The 20,013-nt window shown below is 40.8% G+C and overlaps 1 protein-coding gene across 6 annotated transcripts in view; it reads right to left on the reverse strand.

Moving 5' to 3' along the window:
• The window catches only part of ANKFN1 (ankyrin repeat and fibronectin type III domain containing 1), a 345,217-nt gene that overhangs the window by 297,921 nt on the left and 27,283 nt on the right, over positions 1-20,013 (reverse strand). For 2 of the 6 annotated variants that reach the window (XM_027624490.1, XM_027624491.1), the window contains exon 2: positions 3,062-3,269. The exons of 3 other annotated variants lie outside the window; for them this stretch is intronic. The gene's annotated coding sequence lies outside the window, so the exon portion shown is untranslated. Of the gene's footprint in view, positions 1-3,061; positions 3,270-20,013 lie in introns of those variants that run through there. One more of the 6 variants, XM_027624495.1, reaches the window with a different exon arrangement.

Consider the following 20,013-nt stretch of genomic DNA (forward strand, 5'->3'; position numbering starts at 1 on the left):
CGTACACACATACATAAACCTTTACACCTATACACACATGTTGTTAAAATGTTTTCAACAAAAACAAGGTCATGCTGTGTAATTCTCTATGCTACTAGTATTTTTGTGGAACTACATTCCAAGTTGGCATATACAGATCTCATTTTTTTAGTGACTAAATTTATGGACGTGCCCTAATCTATTTAACCAATCCCATATTGACTGATGAACACCTAGGTTTCTTGTGATTTCTGCTGTGACAATGAGCTTGCAATGAGAAAACATTTTGAACATTAGTTTTTAGATTTATGCTCTTATACTGTAGGGTAGTTCTTAGAATTGTGAATACTTTATAATAGGGTATATGAAGCTTGATATTAGATGGAGAGTCCCAGATTACTCTTCAAGAAGGTTGAACCTATTCACCCTGTACCAACAATAAGATGTATCCTTTATACGTTTCACTTTGCACTCATAATTTCTATTTCTTTGAGTTTTTCTTCTCCATGTGATAATTCTTCCATCTGAGTTTCAAGATACTTAATTCCATTTTCAGCAATGTTTTTGAGTTCCAAGAACTCTTCCTTTTCCTCAGATTGCTCCTTTGTAATAACTTCCCTAGTCTCCCCAGGAATTTACATAACTGAGAGTTCTTTTTATTTTTTCCTTTAAGGACACCTCATAGAGAGCTACCTATTCTGATTATGTTGTTCCTTCTCCCTTCAAATGCTGAGTCATTTTAATGCTTTGCGCATTTTCTCTCCCAATGAGATCTGTTACTTGTCTGCACACACCCAGACCTCCTGACCCATGAGGGAGGAGGGCCCTTGGCACATATGCGTGGAAACTGTGGGGGTCTCCTAAGTAGTAGTGGCTTTGCAAATGGTAGCAGGTAAAGGAAGAATCTTTTCTTGGTCAATGGGCTGGTAGGTTAGGACCCCTCAGCTGAGTGGTAGAGTGAGAAAGGTCTCCAAGTTTTCAGGATCCTCCTGGCAAATGGAGACTATGAGTTCTCTTCAAGGGGTGCCTGGGTGGCTCAGTCAGCTCAGCAACTGCCTTTGACTCAGGTCATGATCCCAGGGTCCTGGGATCAAGCCCTGCGTCAGGCTCCCTGCTCAGTGGGGAGTCCCTCTGACCCTCACCCATGCTCATGCTCTTGCTCTTTGTCTCTCTCTCTCTCAAATGATAAAAAAAAGTTCTCTTCAAGTTATATTCAATTGATATAATCTTTAGTTATGGTCTTCCCAAAAACAAAACACAAAACAACAATAATAAATCAAAGAAATGCCTCCTAAACAACAAAGAAATTTCTATACTAAAGCCAAGTTGACATGTCAAACAAAGGGTATACTCTCTTCTTTAGGATAAGGACATTAAGAGACTCATATAAATATGGCACTGGCAGAAAGCATGCCAATAATATTATGAACTGTAATCTGTCTTGCATATGGCCACATTTTGGCAAAATCATTCTATCACACACTATTCAAATAATGTATGTTAATTATCAATAGCAATAAAGTAGGTGGTCCTTTTTTTAGTCAACAATATACTTGTTTATCAAATACGTATCAGATATTTAAAATGTATTCTAGGTGTTAGATATAAAACACTGACAAAACATAGTGATTATTTTATCACCAAGGCATTTGCAATCTTTTTGTTGCATGAAAGACCTATCAGAAAATGACTCTCCAATTATAGTGACATGTGGTAACTACTGTGATAGAGCTAGGCCTGAGGTACTATATGAGCAAAGGAGATTCTTTCTAAATCAGATTAAGGCAGATTTTTCCAAAGAAGGGTCAAAATGGGTTTATGAAAAAAGAAGTTAAATATTCAAGTAAGTTTGGAAAACACTGGGTTAAAGATAGTTAAGTAGATCTTCCTGCTGTAGTCTTTTTCAGAGCCTTTAATAGTTAAATATTTATTACAAATTCCAGGGAGTGGTAATGTCCCAAATGTATGGGGCTGAAGAACCTTTCTTCCAAGCATTCTGAGGGACACACTTGGGGAACAATGGCCTCAGTGATCCAAGGGAGCTCTTCTAGACGAGGAGCGTCAGAGCTGAGGGTCTAAGATGAGCAGGTGCGAGCCGGAGGAGGCGGGAAAGGTCACTCTTGGCAGAAGAACAGCCTGTACAAAGGCATAGGGACAGCATGGGCCATGGTAATACTAAGTAGCCCAAAATAGTGAAGCCAAAGAATTTCACGTGACAAACTACAGAGATAAACAAGAGTCAGTCAGATCATTCCATCCAGGTAAAGGGCTGAATTTTACCCTGAAAGCAAGAAAGGTTAAGTTCTGACCCAGGGGAGAAGTATGAATGGATTTGCTTTGTCAAAACCATCACCGTGGTAGCAGTAGGGCTGCACACTGCAGTCAAGTCAGCCTGGAGGAAGGAAGAATAGGCAGGGGGAGTTCTGGAATTAACCAGTGTCAGTGTTGAGGGAATGAGCTAGGGGAGGGCCATGTGCTCCCCAGAATATATTACCGAGTTTGCAAATGCACCGTTGGCCTAGACCTTGAGTAGATGGTGTGGGAGTTACGTTGTGCTATAGGAGAAAGTGAGGGGGACCGAATTCCTGAGTGAGAGGGGGGCACCTTGTGGAGCAGCAGGGGGGCTGATCTCTTACAGAAAAAAGAACAGTGAGAAATTCCTGCCGGCTGGGAAGATGGAGGGCCTGGAATGAAAGGGATGCTTACTGTTCAGTCCTAAACTAGTCACTGTTCTGCAGTGGTGTCAGACTCCTCCATTGTCCCCCAGTCTTCAAAGGGGACCCCATGCTGGATGTGGCTGTGAGAATGTTCTCTCCTGGGGTCTGGCAGGTATTCACAACATGGGGCTTATGTCACTGTCCTCACCTTGTCACCTCCTACCCTTTCTTCTTATATTTTCCTTCTTTATTCCCCTCTTCCTTTACCACATCCTACAGCAAAATCTTTCCTTCTTTGAGGTTAATTTCTTTGACTGGAATTACCAGTGAACTTAGTATTTCTGTGGGATGCTGGATTCCTGAAGTGCAGGAGGCTAGACCATTCAGACTGGACTGCACAAAGGTCAGCATAGAGATCCTCTCACCTGGTATCGCTCTTTACAGATGGGTAAACTGAGGTCTGGAGGGCTGCAGTGCTTTGTTTTAGGAACAGAGCTTATTTAGATCTTTTGGCTCCTGGTTCTGCTTTTTCTAGCAGAGCACACTGTCTAGGAAGTCATCTCTTTCTGATTAGCTGATACTAGTCTCTAGAAAGTCCCCGATTTCTGCGGTAGTGGCTTCAAGGTAATGACCCTGCCAGAATAAAAAAGCAGAATACAAGCTATTAATCTAAGGGTTCACTCCAAGAATGTCTTAAAACTCCAGTTACGCTCAGATCTTACCTCTATGACATCATTAAAATATTATCTGCTTTGGAATATTTTCTACTTCTAAACACTTCTCAAAGTTTGATCTTCTGTCAGCTGACAATACAGACTCATAGAGCGCTTTCATGTCTCATAGGCTACTGTCCAAACCCTATAATTAAATAATGAATTTCTAAGGATTAATTATTCACATGTCAAAGAGATGATTTTTGGTGAGGAATTAACTATCCTTCAAATCTGCTGTAGAGAATATGAAAGCCGATCAATGCCCAGTGTTTACATATCTAGCCATCAATTTTAATGAAACATTTCCTTTGAAGTCACAAAAAATCATGAAGTCCACATACATAAAATCTAAAAATCGTGCCAAATTTCTTTCTTATAAAAGTGACCTCAGTTGATACTGATCTAAAACTCTTCCAACAGGAGAGCCATGGCTCAAATTCCTGTTAATTGAAGCACGAACCCGAGCAACTTCTTACTCATCTTCTTATCCTCTGCAGTGTCTAGCAGAATATTCAACACATGGTGGCTCTTCAGTACTTAGGGGTTACAGAAGTAAACCTCCAGGCTTTCCCGGCCAACAAGATCCTGTCTGGCCAGCAGCCTCTCACGCCCACGCTGCCTCTACCCTTACCTCAGGTGCTCCCCATGTCTCATGTCTCGCTCCCTTGGACTCCAACATGGGGCCCTCAGCTTGTCCCTGCCTCCCACCATCCTCGGTATTTGTAATGTGTGCATGCATGACCCATCTGGCTCCCTGACCTCAGGCTGCTGATCTTACCAGTCACTCACTGGCATATCTCAAACCTCATTATTACCTGAAACTATTTCACTTGTAAGATGGATATTCTAATCACTGGACAACTTGAAAAATACAAAAGGCAAAAAAGCAAAAACAAATAATATCAAAACCAATCAACCAAATAAAAAACAACCACAGTTCTATCATTTAAAGGCATCCACCATCAGAATTTTAGAGCCCCTCCAACACCAGTCTTTTTTCTATGCAAGGAAAATTGTAAGTTTTGATGAGTCTTGTTTACAAAAATACAGGATGTTGATCTCATCTGGGGTACCAGAATAGGGCTGTTTATTAGGAAGGGCTATTTAAGTTGAAATCTGGAAGCTGGGATGGAGCAGTTTATGGAGAGGGAGAAAATGGAAGGTCATTGTAGGCAGGGGCACAGCTGATACAAAGGTCCTGGGGTAGGAAAGAGCATGTCTTGTTTGAGGACCTAAAAGAAAGCCACTGAATAAGAACAGGGTGAGATGAATTACCTGGGTTCAAACCCCAAATTATTTACTTCAGCCTAAATTTTTTTCTCTGTAAACCAGAGATGGTATTAGCCTTCCCCTAGGATTGTTGGAAAGATTGAATATGTTCCTCTCTGGAAAGCACTTAAAATAGCATTGGCACATAGTAAAACTTTCTTAAAACAGAGGAATAGTGTAGACAGACTAGCCAATATGGAGAAGGAGAAATGTCTCTTCTGCCCCTGCCATGTTCTCCTAGAGGAACTCCTATACCCACACCTATGAGTGACGGATATCAGAGTAAGCACATCTAGCTTCTCTTCACTCCCTTTCTTCTCTGACCAGGAAGAGGTTGACATGCTAGACCGTGGGAAGCTAGACATCTACCAGGCCGTGCTTCCATACTGGCCCATGGCTCTTGTGTGCACAGAGTTCCGGGGTCCTCTGTGGAGGCAAGGCAGGTATGTGCTCTCTCAGGTCCAGCTGTGACTGGACAGGTGAATTATGTGAATCTGACACCGGGCACACAGTCGCTTCAGTTCAGTGAAGGGTAGTGGGAAGCCATGGTTTGGCTTCCCCAGTGAAGTTTCCTACTTGTCCTATACTTTAGATTTACTGGACATTCCCCAGCTCTCAATGAAGTTGATACTTTGATACTTATTTAGTGAGGAAGAGGATGTGAAGGGCTAGAATCCTGATCCCTAGCACATTCGTGCACTGTCTAGAAACCTTAAGATTAAATAGAAACATCTGAAGAGCAAAGGACTTAGACATGAGACCACAGATCTCGGTACAGCTATTGTGATGGGCTTTCACATGAATGGTTTCTGACTTGTTTTGGTGGCATTGGCTTGCAGTAAATTGCTGCTGAGGCCAATAATGGATGATTTGGACTTTAAGTAGCAAACAACCCAAAAATAAATAAAATAAAATAAAATACATCCAGCCAGATTCTATCCAGGGTAGAGAGAATGGGAGTGAGTGCTCTGGCCTTCAGGTTTAGTGCCAGGCACTGGTAACACTGCTCAGTTGATCAAACTTGGGATCCTTTTTATCTTGTTTGGAATTGCACAGGCCCAAGAAGGACTATGGATAGACTGGTTTCCTGATTCATGTAGCTTGCCCACAGCCTCCTGGGGCTCCCTACCAATGGTCTCAAATTGGCTTCTTTTTCATAAAGCTTATGTCTTAAACAAGATATAATTTTTAAAACCCGCCCAGACGATGGTTAAAGAGGAGTGTGGCCCCTGGTTCCTTTCTTCAGGCATTTGGCTAGGAAGTTTTTTTAAAAGGCTGTTTTCTTGAACTATCTGTGTCTGGGATAGATGAGGTGTAAGGAAGAACGGAACTGGGTTGAAGTACAGGCTTCGATCTTGCATTCAGAACACAACCTGTTGGAAATGAAAGAAAATGAAGAAAGATGCTATGACTGAGTGGAAGGAAAAGAATTATTTCTTTAGGGGAAATGCAGAGATTTTAGAGGCTAGGTTGGACAGACACAAACCTAAAACATCTGAAATGCTCTTAAAGTTGGAAGTCAGAAAAGAGGCATGACTGGGGCTTTAAAAAGGCAACAAAAAATTAAAGAAAGAGAGCAAAGGAGACTAATGCCCCAGAGGATGCCCAGATGTAGGGGACCATTAGAAGCTGCTTGAATGGAAGGATGGGAGAGTCATGCTGGATGACTAGGAATCTCAGGATGGAATCCTGCAGTGATTATTTCAGTATCACCAAAGTAACACAGTTGTTGAAGTGATGAAGCAGGTGCAGTGGGTTGCCATTAGAAATAGAGCACATCAGTCCTTAATGGACGGTTCAGGCCTTAAGTGAACTATACCCTGACCCACAAGGGAACATCTTGCAATGCCTGGAGATATTTTTTGATGATCATGATTTGGTGAGGGGGAGCTACTGGCCACTAAACATCTTACAATACACAGAACAGCCCCATAACAAAGAAATACCCAGGCCAAATTGTCACTAGTGCCGAGACTGAGAAACTGCCTTAAGGAAAGCCAGGCTGGGCTACAACATTTGAGTCTGGATGGTGTCCGATGTTGGGCCGATGGGAAGAATTATCCAACTTGGAGAACTAGCCATGAACAAGATTTGTTTAACTACGGATATTTTGGCAGCTTCTGAAATCGCTGACTTCACATCTCTCATTAAGGAGGATCTCAGAGGACAAAATCTAGAGTAGTATTTATGAGGAAAACAAATGAATGGGACTGAAAGCAAAGAGAAAGAGAATGGCGGGAAGGCGCTGTGATCCAGCCAAGGGTATGAGCGCCACATATGGAAAAGGTAGGGAGCCACGTTAAGAAGCATACACTTTTTTTTTACTTTAAAATTTTTATTGTTATGTTAATCACCATACATTACATCATTAGTTTTTGATGTAGTATTCCATGATTCATTGTTTGTGCATAACACCCAGTGCTCCACGCAGAACGTGCCCTCTTTAATACCCATCACCAGGCCAACCCATCCCCCCACCCCCCTCCCCTCTAGAACCCTCAGTTTGTTTTTCAGAGTCCATCGTCTCTCCTGGTTCGTCTCCCCCTCCGACTTACTCCCCTTCATTCTTCCCCTCCAAGAAGCATACACACTTTTAAAAACAGCTGAGTTTGTTTGAAAAGAGTGGAGAAAGAGAAAGGCAATGAAACACTAGAATCATTTGCTACTGCAAGAGGGATAAGGTGAGACAGATGAATGTTCTCGTTACCAACGAAGTAGCATAATTCACTCAAAGTCTGGAGGTTTAAAAATTAAGCAAAGGCAAGTTTTGGGGGACGAGCACATGGTAAAAGATGTCCTTCCCACTTGAGTATGCAAGCTACAGCTGCATCATCAAGTCTTAGGTGATCTGTTGGGGACAAGTGCCTAGTAAGAGAAATATGCAAGCAAGAAAGATGTATCATTCAGAGATAGGTCCACAGCAGTGGTTCTCAAACTTGGCATGCATTAGAATCACCTGGAGGGCTTATCAAACCCAGATTTCTGTGTCCCACTCCCAGGGATGCTGATACAACAGATCTTGGTGGAGCTTGAGAATCTGCATTTCTAATAAGCTTCCAGGTGATGCACCCATGCTGCCACATTTAGAGAACCAATGGTGTACAGAATTCCAGCGCAGGAAGCAAAGACAGTAGACAATGCTCCCTGGGATCCTGCAACAGATGGAGAAATACAAAAAGCAGAGCAAGACACTGAGGTCCTGGGGAAGGCAAAGCACTTGTTTAAATAGGTACCTCTCCCTCTTGAATACCTTGTTCCAAGAGGGAGAAGAAGCTGAATCATTCTAAAAAGCCACCCAGGATTCAGCACCGGGGAGGGGGCCAAGTGTGGGGCTCACACATGGATTGAAAATTGAAAGGATACACAGCACAGAGCAGAGACACGAGAAGACCTGGAGAGGAAGGCCACCACTGAAATTTCTTAACTTTATGAGTATAGGAGTGTCTCAGATGCCAGTCTCTGAGAGAGGAAACAAGGGGAATAGGGAGAGTTCCTTTGCCCACCTTGCCTCCAAGGATACAGGAAGCACGGTGTTACAAAGAATTTCTTCCCATCTCTTGACACAAAATTTCTATGCTCAATTGTTTATGCTCCCAGGTCATGAATTCTAGATGGGCATTCTTAACAAAGCTGAAGCCAAGAACATTTTCTTTTTTCTCCAAATTTTTCTGTGAACACTTTTCCCCAGACAACACTTAGCATTCTGCTATGATCCATGGCGGATAACCACAATGTGGGTCCAGTATTTTGTATCCCCTCTGCTTCTGTTGTTCTCTGTGCATATTTTCTTTCTGCAGGAAGAGGGATCAAGTAATCAGATTCAGGCATCGAACTCCTTCCTAAGCTTCTCTAATTCGTAAGAGGTGGTTCAATTAAACCATGATGCATCTGTCTACTAAGAGACTATCATGTAACCATCAAAAAAAAAAAAAAAAACCCAGGTTTATGAAGAGTTGTAATTATATCAAGGAAATGCCTATGGTATAAAGGTAAATGAAAATATAATAACAGAATTGAATATATAATATCACAATTACATGAACACACAAAAGCAAATAACATACTATTCAGTGATGAAACTATAGATGGAACTACATCAGAATGCATACTGAGGTCATTCTTAAGTGGTAGGATTTTTCTCCAAAGTTCTTCATTATTCGTTTGAGTGTCACATATAACAGAAATAATAAGCTTTATCAATTTTAAGTATTTTAATGCCAGTACTAGCATTAGAAAGTCATAGGGAACTTTAATTTTTTAAAAGATTTTATTTATTTGAGAGAGAGGGAGAGAGAGAGAGAGAGAGAGTGCATGAGTTGGGGGGGAGGGAAAGGAGCAGAGGAAAAGGGAGAAGCAGCCTGATGTGGGGCTTGATCCCAGGATCCTGAGATCACAACCTGAGCTGAAGGCAGATGCTTAACCAACTGAGCCACCCAAGTGCCCTGAGAACTTTATTTTTTGAAGACAAGAGAAGAAGACAGGTAAACAAATTTCAAAATGGTAAGGAAGGTATGAGTGAAGATGTGCTTTGAGGTGGTTGAAAGACATATGACTGGAGAAAGGATTTATGGGTGGGGTGGGGGAGGAGGAATATTCCTCCAGTAGGATATTCTTGACATTTTAGGACTAGCATAGATTTGATGTGCAGTCATAGGAAAAAATGTCCAAATGCTGGGCTGATATTGCTAACCAATTGCAGGAGTGTGAAAGAAAACACTCTACAGATAATAATGAAAATCAACAAAGTTAGGAATTGCTTTAATGAATACCACATGGGAAAATAGAATGAATTGGCTATGAAAAAAAATCAGAAATGTCCCTTTGAAAGGATGGCTACAGTATCACTTTCCATGACAAATGAGGAATATAAACACATTGTCAAAAATACACATTGTCAAAAGAATTTGAACAAAAATATTTTAGCTTTCTGTCAGTTGACTAGAATAAGTTTAGATTTTAATTTAAGCATCAAGAGACATGATCTAATGGTTTATGAGCAGCTTTGCAGAGAGAAGTGATAAAAATTGCAAACAGATGATATGTAAACAAATATTTGCATCAACTGGTATAAATATTTAGAAGTGCTGACAACTCCCAATTATCTTGTTTTAATTGGTTCACATAGAAACTAATTTTTGACAATTGTATTTGGCCAATTAACACTTCAGTAGCTCAGCTAAGGTCTTTGATCTTAAGAGTGCTTTTGGAGACCAGTCTCTGGGTAATCACCTTTTTGTATGTTAGAGAAATAAATTCAGTCATGAAAATACAGTGGTCTGTGAGCCTCCTTCTGCAGCCAAAATCATCTTTGTCCAAGAGAATGGAGCCAGAAAGGGTGTAATATTAAATTGTCAAAACCAGTGGTGCTGGGATTGTGAGTAGGAAGGAGAGAGAGGGACAAAACTCACAGGAGGTACTGGATGTGGGCTTTGAAATGTCTATGTCATGACAGTGATTTCCAGAAAGTTATGTATGATCATAAACAGTGCCTGGTTTTCTGAGAGGGACAACTTAGGTATCATTTCAGAGAAGAAATCAGGCTTAGGCTGAAAGCTCATCTATTTCTTGTCCCCCTCCCTCCCAATTTGTATTTCACTACTAGTTTCCTTTGCAAGTTATATACCTTTTTTTTTTTTAATAGATATGCTTGGTTAGATTGTGCCTGTCTTATATTCTAAACCAATATCTTTATTATTTATTTTACCCAATAACTTTTATTGTGTCCCATAGTATGCTTTCATGCTCTTTGCCAAGTATTTCTGACTCTCCACTTTCTAAGCACGTGGAGCGTTGCTTTCTTGGCTCCTTTGTGGATGAATAAAGTCATATGACTATTAATTACCAATTATAAATAACCAAATATAAATACCAAATATAAATAACCAATTAAAACAAGATAATTGGGAGTTGTCAGCACTTCTAATTGGGAGTTGTCAGCAATTTTATCCCTGTGAAACCAATCCCCTCGATTAAATTCCCCGTGTTAAAAATCCTAGACAGGTTTTTCCCTACCCCTGGCTGGTATGAATAAAACATTAAGTCACAACTATCAGAGATGAATAGAGAATTAGATATCCCGGTTAGCTAAATTTTTGTTTTTCACAAATAACTTTTGATTAACCAAAGTGCTCATTAACTCTTAAAGCTTTGGCACATCTTTGTAAAAGGTATGAGTAATTTTTCCTAGTTCATTAGTAATTTAATTAACAAATATTTATTAAAAGTATATTACATGTCAGGCACTGTGCCAACCTTTCATGGAGTTTACAGTTTGGTAGGGAGGGCTGACAATGATCACGTAAGTATACAGACAAGCGATGGAGAGGAGGATATGGAACCTTATGCCAGCTTACAGTAGGGTGGGTCTCTTCAGAGCTGAGGAAGCAGAGCTTTGAAGGATGAGCAGGTATTGACTATGAAAAGAATGGGACAGTTCTTCAGGCAGAGGAATAGCATGTGTAAAGGCCTGATGGTGGAAGGGATGTGGGTTTGAGGAGCAGAGAAAGTGCCGGAAAGGTATGCAGGACGTGGTAGGTTTCACTGAGAATTGTATACTTTAAGAGCAATGGAGAGTCAAGCTGTTGAAGGTATTTAGGCAACAGTAGTGGTAGAAAGGCTGTAATGAGTGTGACATGACCCAGGGTACATTTAGGAGGGGTCATTTTTGAGGATGCAGAGAAGCTGGATTGTGGGGGCCCCCAGTGGATACACAGGTAGCCCCACTAGGAGGCAACTGCAGCAGTCCGTCCCACGGACTGGGGCTACTCTGGAGAGATACAAAGGGAAGGATGGCATACACAACAGGAGTTAATCTTCTTTGCAATCCTTCAGAATCTTCTCATGATCCCAGATCACCATTGTGACTACCTATCCTCAATTAGATAAGTGTTAACTACAGAAAATTGAGATGCCTTCAGACTAGTAGTCTTCCTCCTTTTCATCAAAGAATGCAGAAATGAAACATTGGTTGCTTTTGATGTTACTGTCCATATATATGTATACTTATTCATTCTCAGGTAATCTGTAACTGGATACTATACTACGGTAACACACACATACATTAAAGCAGGATGATATGCTGGCCTTGAAGTCTCTCCAGCCCAGGGCTGTCCAGTTATAGAGTTGCTTATGGACTACTCAGAAGGGCAAGGAGGAGTTAAATTGAAGATGTTGGACCTGCTATGTCTTCAATCAGAAGAGTTCTACCTTTACCTGCATTAGATATTGGGGTTCTGTGTAATATTTCATTTTTAAGTGGCTTTACCACTAAAAAGAGTCTGACAGCCACTTCGATTCTTCTCTTCTTAGGATGGAGAAACTGAGGTCCAGGGAAGTGAAGTGATTTGCTCATGGTAAAACTGTCAATTTGTGGTAGGGTCAGAATTAGATCCAAAATCTCCTGACTCCACTCCAGTGCTCATGCTCCTTCTAATATCAAAAGTAAAGTGATATATTTACTTATCTTCTGGATTAGAAAAAATTCTAGGGGCACCTAGGTGGTTCAGTCGGTTGAGCGTCCAATTCTTGATTTTGGCTCAGGTCATGATCTCAGGGTCATGAGATCGAGCCCTGTGTCAGGCTCTGCACTGGGCATGGAGCCTGCTTAAGGTTCTGTTGCTCCCCCTGCCCCTCCACTCCCCCCAACACTCTCTCTCTCTAAAAAAAAAAAAAAAAAAAAAATTCCAGTTCTGGAAATCTGGGAAAGTGGTTGTACTTTTTTCTCTTCCCTGGATACTTTAACACAGAGTACAACCACACACCTGTTTGTTCCTCTATTTAAGTTAAAACTTTTTACAATCCATGTATTCAGTAATGCTAACTAAATGTTTGGTGATCCGCTTGCCATCATTCATGCATTTTTAAGATTCATTTAAGAAACATACATTAAATGCTAGGATATGTCAGCTACTACTAGGTTCTGGGAATATGAGGTACCATGTGAACGTATCGTTTTTGTAGAATATTAAAGAAATGATCATAGACACCTATACACATGAGCCCAGAGACATGGGATCACAGAGGTGAACTTGGCTTAATTGGCTGAGCAACTGGCACTGGCACCAGGGTTTCTATATTTACCAAATAAAAACACAGGGTTCCCAGTTAAATCTGAATTTCAGATAAACAACAAGTCATTTTCTTACTATAAGTTGTCCCACATATTGCATGTGACATACTTACACTAAAAATGTATTTGCTGTTTATCTAAAATTCAAATTTAACTGGCTGTCTTTATTTTATTTGGCTACCCTAGCTGGTGCAGCTGGGCTGACTAGTAGATGAAGTTCCATGGGGTCAGCATGGGAAAGTTACCAAGACACCAAGGGATGTTGAAATTCACTAAGGAGAGTCAAGTGAAAATGCCAGGAAAAGTGAGGATATTTGGGGGTAGATGCATCAAAGTTGGGGAATCAAAGTTGAGTTTGTGATTTCACATTGTTCTGGAAGATCAAGCCAATGTAATGAGAACCAGAACAGAAATGAGGTATATGACCTTTGCCTACTGGAAAAGAAAAAAAAAGATCACTATTTTCAGAAAATATCCTCTTAAGAAACCCATGAGAATCAGCCAAAAAAATATTGGAATAGATGAGTTCAGTAAGGTCATTAAGTACGAAATAAACATTAAAAAGTCTTATTTTGTAACAGCAATAACCAGTTAGAAAATATAATGGGAAAAGACTGCATCTGGAAGACTCTCAAAAATATAAAGCAACTGCGAATAAACTACAAAACCATGAAATGTGTTGGGCTTACATAAAAAAAAAAAAATAACACCATCAGAGACATAAAAAGAGATGAAAATCTGAGGAATCATGCCATATTCCTATACGAGAAAACCAAATATTGTAAAGATGTAAATTTTCTCAAATTTTATTTTTAGGACTAATGAAATTATAACCAAGATCTCTGCAGGATATATAGAGAATCATCAAAAATGACTCTAACACTTGCTTAGAAGAAAAAACTAATACTAATAAAAAGAGCTAGACAAATGTAAGAGACTGTATTAATGAAGGGGGTCGTTAAGCCTACCTGAAATTAAAACAGTGCAAAAACGACCTTCCTTCCATCAGAATTGCATTTGGGAAGAAAGAAGCAGACAACAGAGTAGAGCTGAGAGCCCAGAAACAGACACCCTAGTGTCTAAAACACCTACTTAAAACCATGAGAGAAAACAAAGATTAGAGAAGGAAGAGAAGGATGGATAAAGACAAGGAGCTAGAGAGTTGGATTACCTATTTGGCAAAAAACATTTTTTTTTTCATCTCAGAGGAAACACTAATTGCCAGATGCACTAAATAGTTAAATGTGAAAATTCAACCAAACAGAAGGAAATAAGGGCAAATGTTTATCTGATCTTGGGGCTTAAATTATTTTCCATGTGGTTTAAAGGACTTGGAGCCATGTAAATCCAGCCAATCAGGAGACTTCAGGGTTTGTTTTTTTTTTTTTTTTAATGTAGATTTGTCGTTTGCAGAGTGTGTACCGACTGCAGAGGAAGGGGTGCCTGGAAGCTAGTTAGAAAACCATTGGAATAATCTGGACCAGAGACTTCAGGACTCTTAACTAAATGTTGGCAGTGGGGGAAAGAGAGCAGAAGGACATGGAAATGAAAAGTAGCTGCCCTGCATACTATGCATCTAGACACAAAGGGGTATACTGGGGATATGTCAGATGGTTCATAAAAGGGTAGTTTTTTTAGTAAAACCTATTTTTATTATTCCCACATACAAGACCTCCCCACAATTCAGGTCTTTTAAACTCCCTGCCTAGCATAATCAAATTCAGTGTTTCCCACTTTCTATGTTTTCTTTTCTCAGTCCCAGGAAATATGATATAACTACGTTTCACTGTAATCGATAAAATATTGTACAGTGTGTGTGGAATCAGATATGTCGGTGTTTTTATAAATGCACATTAGAGAGGGACAGGAATGGGACCGAACAAGGCAGACTTGTTCATGCTTTTTAATATAGATATGCTGTACGAAACAGCATGATCTGTCATAAAATGAAAGCTAATATTTGAAAATGAGATTGCAGTCTCTCCATGTTTAAATGGTTTTCCTGGGAGACAAATCTTCTTTCATTTGAACAAACACACACAAGTGTTTTTTATGGAGTACTAGGAAATACCCAGCAGCAAAGTTGTGGCGGGGGGGCGGGAGGGGCAGTATGAACGGCTGGCCGGCAGCTTGCTTGACGTCCACTGATACAATTCTGATCAAGACACACTTCGACCTGCTCCCAATATCATGTCCAAGCGTCGAGTCATCTGACACAATGTGCATGGCCCTGCTGATTGATCCACTTTTCTCCAAGTATTTAATATTCTATTAGGTGTCCAAATAGCTCTTGGTGGCTTGAAGAGAAAAAGGGTATCAGGGATCTCTACCTCAGGGATGAAAGGCACTTGATCCGGTCTGACTGGATCTGACTTTGATTAAACCTCAAGGTCCCACACTTTGCTCCCTAGTACAATTCCTTGAGTGGGTATAGAGAGGAAATAATCATTTCTTGCATTTACATGCTCCCCAAATGGAGTCATAATTACAAATTTTGGATGCCCTACTTAATACCATATTTTTCTTATTAAGTATCCACTTTTATTTTAATAAGAGGTAGTGTTAAAATATCGAGGGTGGCACTAACTGAAATCTAATGTGATGTATCTACATACTATTTGTAGGTAATGCCCATGCATTTGTTTCTTCTCTTTGTTTTGGTAAGATATGCATGGAAAGATCCATTGTATGGACGGAGACATATGCCCCATTACTGAATGGGAGATGATAAAGTTGTAGGCGGAGCAAAGAGAACAGTATGACAAGTGAGTCACTCTTCTCTGAGTCCGGCCGCTGCCACAGACCCTATAGTCTGCTTCGGGAGAATGAAATTAGCTCAGAATTATTCTTTTTGCTTTGAACGTAGAAGCATCTGCTTCCTCTGGTCCTGGGTTTTCATACAGAGCCACCCGTTTAGGTAAAGACTAGGTATTTGGCAAGAGGCAAAGGGTCATAGATAATGGCACAGCTGAAGTGAGGGACCTGGAGGTGAAGGCCGGGGGAGGGGCGGTGCTGAGTTTCTCTTCTGGTACCAGGCCTACGTGCAATAACATTCTCTCAAACACACTCATCCCACAAACGTTTATCAAAGGCTGACCTGCAGGAGCTAGGTAGATCCCTGGACAGAAAGAGATAAACTAGACACAGCCTGCAAGGAGCACAGAGTCCAACGAGGGAGAAAAACATGATTTCCAGATTACAAGTCAGTGTTGTGTTCCAAGTGCCCAGAAGCACCAGAGAGGGCATCCAACTTCCTGGGAGAGCTGAGGAAGATGCTAATCTAGATGGCAGAGTCTGGAGGCCAAAGGAACATTAGCACTCTTGGGGTAAGCTGTCAACATGTGCTGATGAAATATTCTTTCCTATACAAAAAAGAGAGGTGAAGGGATGCAGCTTATGTGCCTGCTCCTCAGTTTCTAAGCTGCCATCTGTCCCACCCTCTCTTATCATGAAATGTCTTCAGCTGTCTGCATGATGCTTATTCACAGAGGACATAGGTGGACAGTGGAAAGGGTGGCTCATTTATACTGCTGAGCTTTATCATTCTACTGATGAATGACAGAGTGAAAGATACAAATTCAGTCTCAAATTGTGTTAACTCCAGCTGCGGTAGGTTGAGTAATGGCTCCCCAAACATGCCCAGGCTCTAATCCCTGGGGACTGTGACTGTGTTCCCGTACATGGTAGAAGGGACTGTGCAGATGGGATTAAGTTAAGGATCTTGAGATGGCAAGATTATGTTGTATTCTGCAGGTGGGCCCTTTGTGATCATAAGGGTCCTTGTAAGAGGGAGGCAGGCGGGTATAGTAGGAGATGTGATAACGGGATGAGGAAGGGGCCACAAGCCAATTGTCGGTGCTTCTAGAAGCTGAAAAGGCCAGCCCCCAGAAGGACTGCAGCCCTGCTAACACCCTGATTTTAGACTTGTGACCTTGAGAACTGTAACAGAATAAATGTGTGCTGTTTTAAGTCACTAAGCTTGTAGTAATGTGTGACAGCCACAATAGGAAACTAATACATCAGGCTCCTCATTAATATGGACAGAAAAGTGGTGTCAAAGCCAGTGAGTTCTTAGAGAGTTTCAACAGACAAAATAACTAACATTGGCTGCATGTGATGTTTAATGATGCGTCCTGGAAGTAGGAGGCCATACTGTGCATGTGTGTCTCAAGGGGACACACAGCTGGCCTGTGTCACAACTGGGCTGTATGAAATCTTAGTTCCATGCTTTTCTCCTGGTGTAGACCATTTCTCTGTGGTCTAGGGTGACAGATGATAAGTCCATCTCCTGTGTCAAGTATTTTTCTTCTACAGAAAGTGACCTTAGAGATCTTTGCTCAGAATCATAGCACTGCTCCCGTGCGTCACAGTGGACAAAGTGGAATGCTCCAGAGCCACAACATTGTTGGAAGTGCTGACTGACTCCTAGGAGCTCCATGACTTGGGCGAACCACTTAACCTCTCCTGAACTGTAAAATGGTATAATCACACAGATCATTCCTGACTCACCGGGCCATTGATAATATACGTGAAAGAGCTTTACAAATTCTATAATGCTATTCAGATGTGAAGAATTATTATTTTTATGTGCTCAAAAGGCTGGCACAGCCCCTCTCCCAGGTGACTAAAAAGCATATGTGATTTTATTTGCCCCAATAATTTTATTCTTATTAGTACTTGTTCAGTATACTACATGGGCATACACAATGCACAAAGCATTTATTCTTCTTCTGGCTGCAGTAACTACGCCCCTCTCCCTCCAAATTTACCCTTGTAAAAACAAATAAGACTCATAAAACAAAACAAAAGCAAAAAAGGGGGATGGCGGGTGGCATCATTCATGAGAACTGTGTGTCATTGAAAGCACTCACCTGTCACTTTGCAAATGAGCTGCTTTTGAGTGTGGACAGTTCATTCTTTTAACCAAGCAACTCCCTAAAAAACATGGATCTATTTCTTTCTTCTCTCTCTCTCTTTTTTTTTTTCACTTTAATTTTTAACATGGTTTCCTAAACCTTCCACTTCAAGAGGTAAATACAATTCTGGCAGAGTCCCGGTCTAATTTAGTTTATTAGGGCTTTTACTACAAGTTTTTAAGCACTCGCTGATTTTCAAAAACATATTAAAATGGCCATGGCCAATCTCGTAGATTGGTACAAGTCCACATTTCCCAAACGACTTAATAGTCTGCAACTGTGCCAGACAGAGAATGATTTCACCATTCTCTTTCCCACAACCTAAAGACTGGATATTGTTTTTTAACTCTGTGGTGGGAAGAAGCAGTTTGCTTTGCCACACTGGTCTCCTCCTTAGAATTCCCTCCTATAAGTTTTATAGGCTCCCCTGTCCTGGAGGGCACATTAAGTCCCCAAAGAACTTTTTTGTAGGTCACTTCTGAGACTACCTACCCTGTCCTGGCCTGTTCTTAGAAGGTAGAACTCCTAGGAATTTTTCCAAAGTTTGGTATTTTGGGCAGGGGGATCAGAAAGGTTATGGAGACCCTGTCCTATGGAAAAGTAATTAAAATCAGGATTTATGTCTCTAATTTTTCTCCCCTTCTCTTTCTCTATATCTTTTCCAATTGCCAATGACAAATTCGGCAAACATTTACATAAAACAAATAAATGAATGGATAAATATCTGAGTACCTTCTACTGCCAGCCTCTGTGCTTGAACACCGGATTATGGAGGCAAACTCATAATCTAGTCGGGGGGAATCACATCAATAGTGACAATTGGGGTTAGAGTTTTGGTCAGGTCCCAAGGAGACGTACTTAGCCACATGGTCAGAAATTGAGGAAAACAAAGATGGTTGACTCCTCAAGAGTGAAACTCTACTACACAAACACTGTGCCTGAGATTCATGCTGCATTTCTGACTCGTAGGTTGTTATTTTATTTCCATCTGTTAAGCTTCTGCATAGTTGAGAGAGCTACTGTTTGTCTGATGGTCTATGAAAGGCAGCATAGCACTTTGACATTCTTAACAGCTGGAGTGAGGTTCTGGTTTGAGTTCGGCTACAAGTAGTGAACTCACATGGGATCAGTCACTTCACTGCTAACCTAAGCCAAAGAACACAGGATCTGTCAATCTCTCAGGGTTGATGTAAGAATCAAATGAAATCATAAGAACAATGATTTATATGAAAATGTGTATGAAAATTTCTAAAATGACATCGAAGTGGTGCCTGGGTGGCTCAGTTGGTTAAGTGTCTGCCTCTGGCTCAGGGCATGATCCCAGGGTCCTAGGATCGAGCCCCACGTCGGGCTCCCTGCTCGGCGGGGAGCCTGCTTCTCTCTCTGCCTGCCGCTCCCCCCGCTTGTGCTCTCTCTGTCAAATAAATAAATAAAATCTTAAAAAAAATAAAATGACATCAAAGCATAGAGGATTATGTGTATATCACCTAAGTAATTATAGCTATAAATATAATGAAGTGGTTTTGAATAGCCAAATCAAAGTTACTGTTATGTTCTTTCCATGTAGTTATATGAATGCATATAACTACAGATATGCATACCTAGGACACACATACATGCGCATATATAATGTGTGTTTGTTGATGCTAAGAAGAGAAAGAGAACCATGGGGAAGGAACAGGCAATGGTCTGAGCAATGGAAATTCACTGTGACTAGTCTGCAGCTGTAATGGGCAGGCAGGAACTCCTCAGCCAGCCGGCTGCCGGAGCTACGGCTCATGGCTGTGTCCTCCTGGGTAAGTCACTTCACCTGCCTGCACTTCACCATCACATCTATTATGTGAAATAGACACATAATAGGGTGGTCTCCTTAGGTTGTTACAAAGATGAGATGAACATAACATGTATACTTTGTAAAGGGTCTGGCACACAGTAAGTGCTCAATAACTCTTGGCTAGTACTATTACTATGAAATTTTACTTTTTTTTAAATAAAGCTTTGGGGGAAAAAATTCTCCAATTTCAGAGACCAGGATACAAAAAGAATACTACAAAGATGGGTAGTATGGGCTCTAAAACCATCCAGATAAAAAGACATTTATGTAGAAAAGATGAAAATTCTTTGCTATGTTATGCTAGAGATGTTATCGACATTATACAGAATCAGCATTATTTTTCTAATAATAAAAAAAAAGTATCACTCATTCCCTAGACTAAAATAGCCAACCAGGCTCTGGGGAAAGGCATATATTATGTTAGCAAATTGGAATAGAAACTCCTTTGAAAGCTGCTCAATAAAGAGCCCTTAATGTACTATATATAATGTAGGGCAACAAATTTTGTAGTTAACGAACCCAGAAGCTAAAGCCAATGGTGTTGCTTAAAATCAGTGCTCGTTCCTTGATGCTACAA

The sequence above is a fragment of the Zalophus californianus genome, chromosome 16 (assembly GCF_009762305.2).
Source record: "Zalophus californianus isolate mZalCal1 chromosome 16, mZalCal1.pri.v2, whole genome shotgun sequence".
NCBI lineage: Eukaryota > Metazoa > Chordata > Mammalia > Carnivora > Otariidae > Zalophus > Zalophus californianus.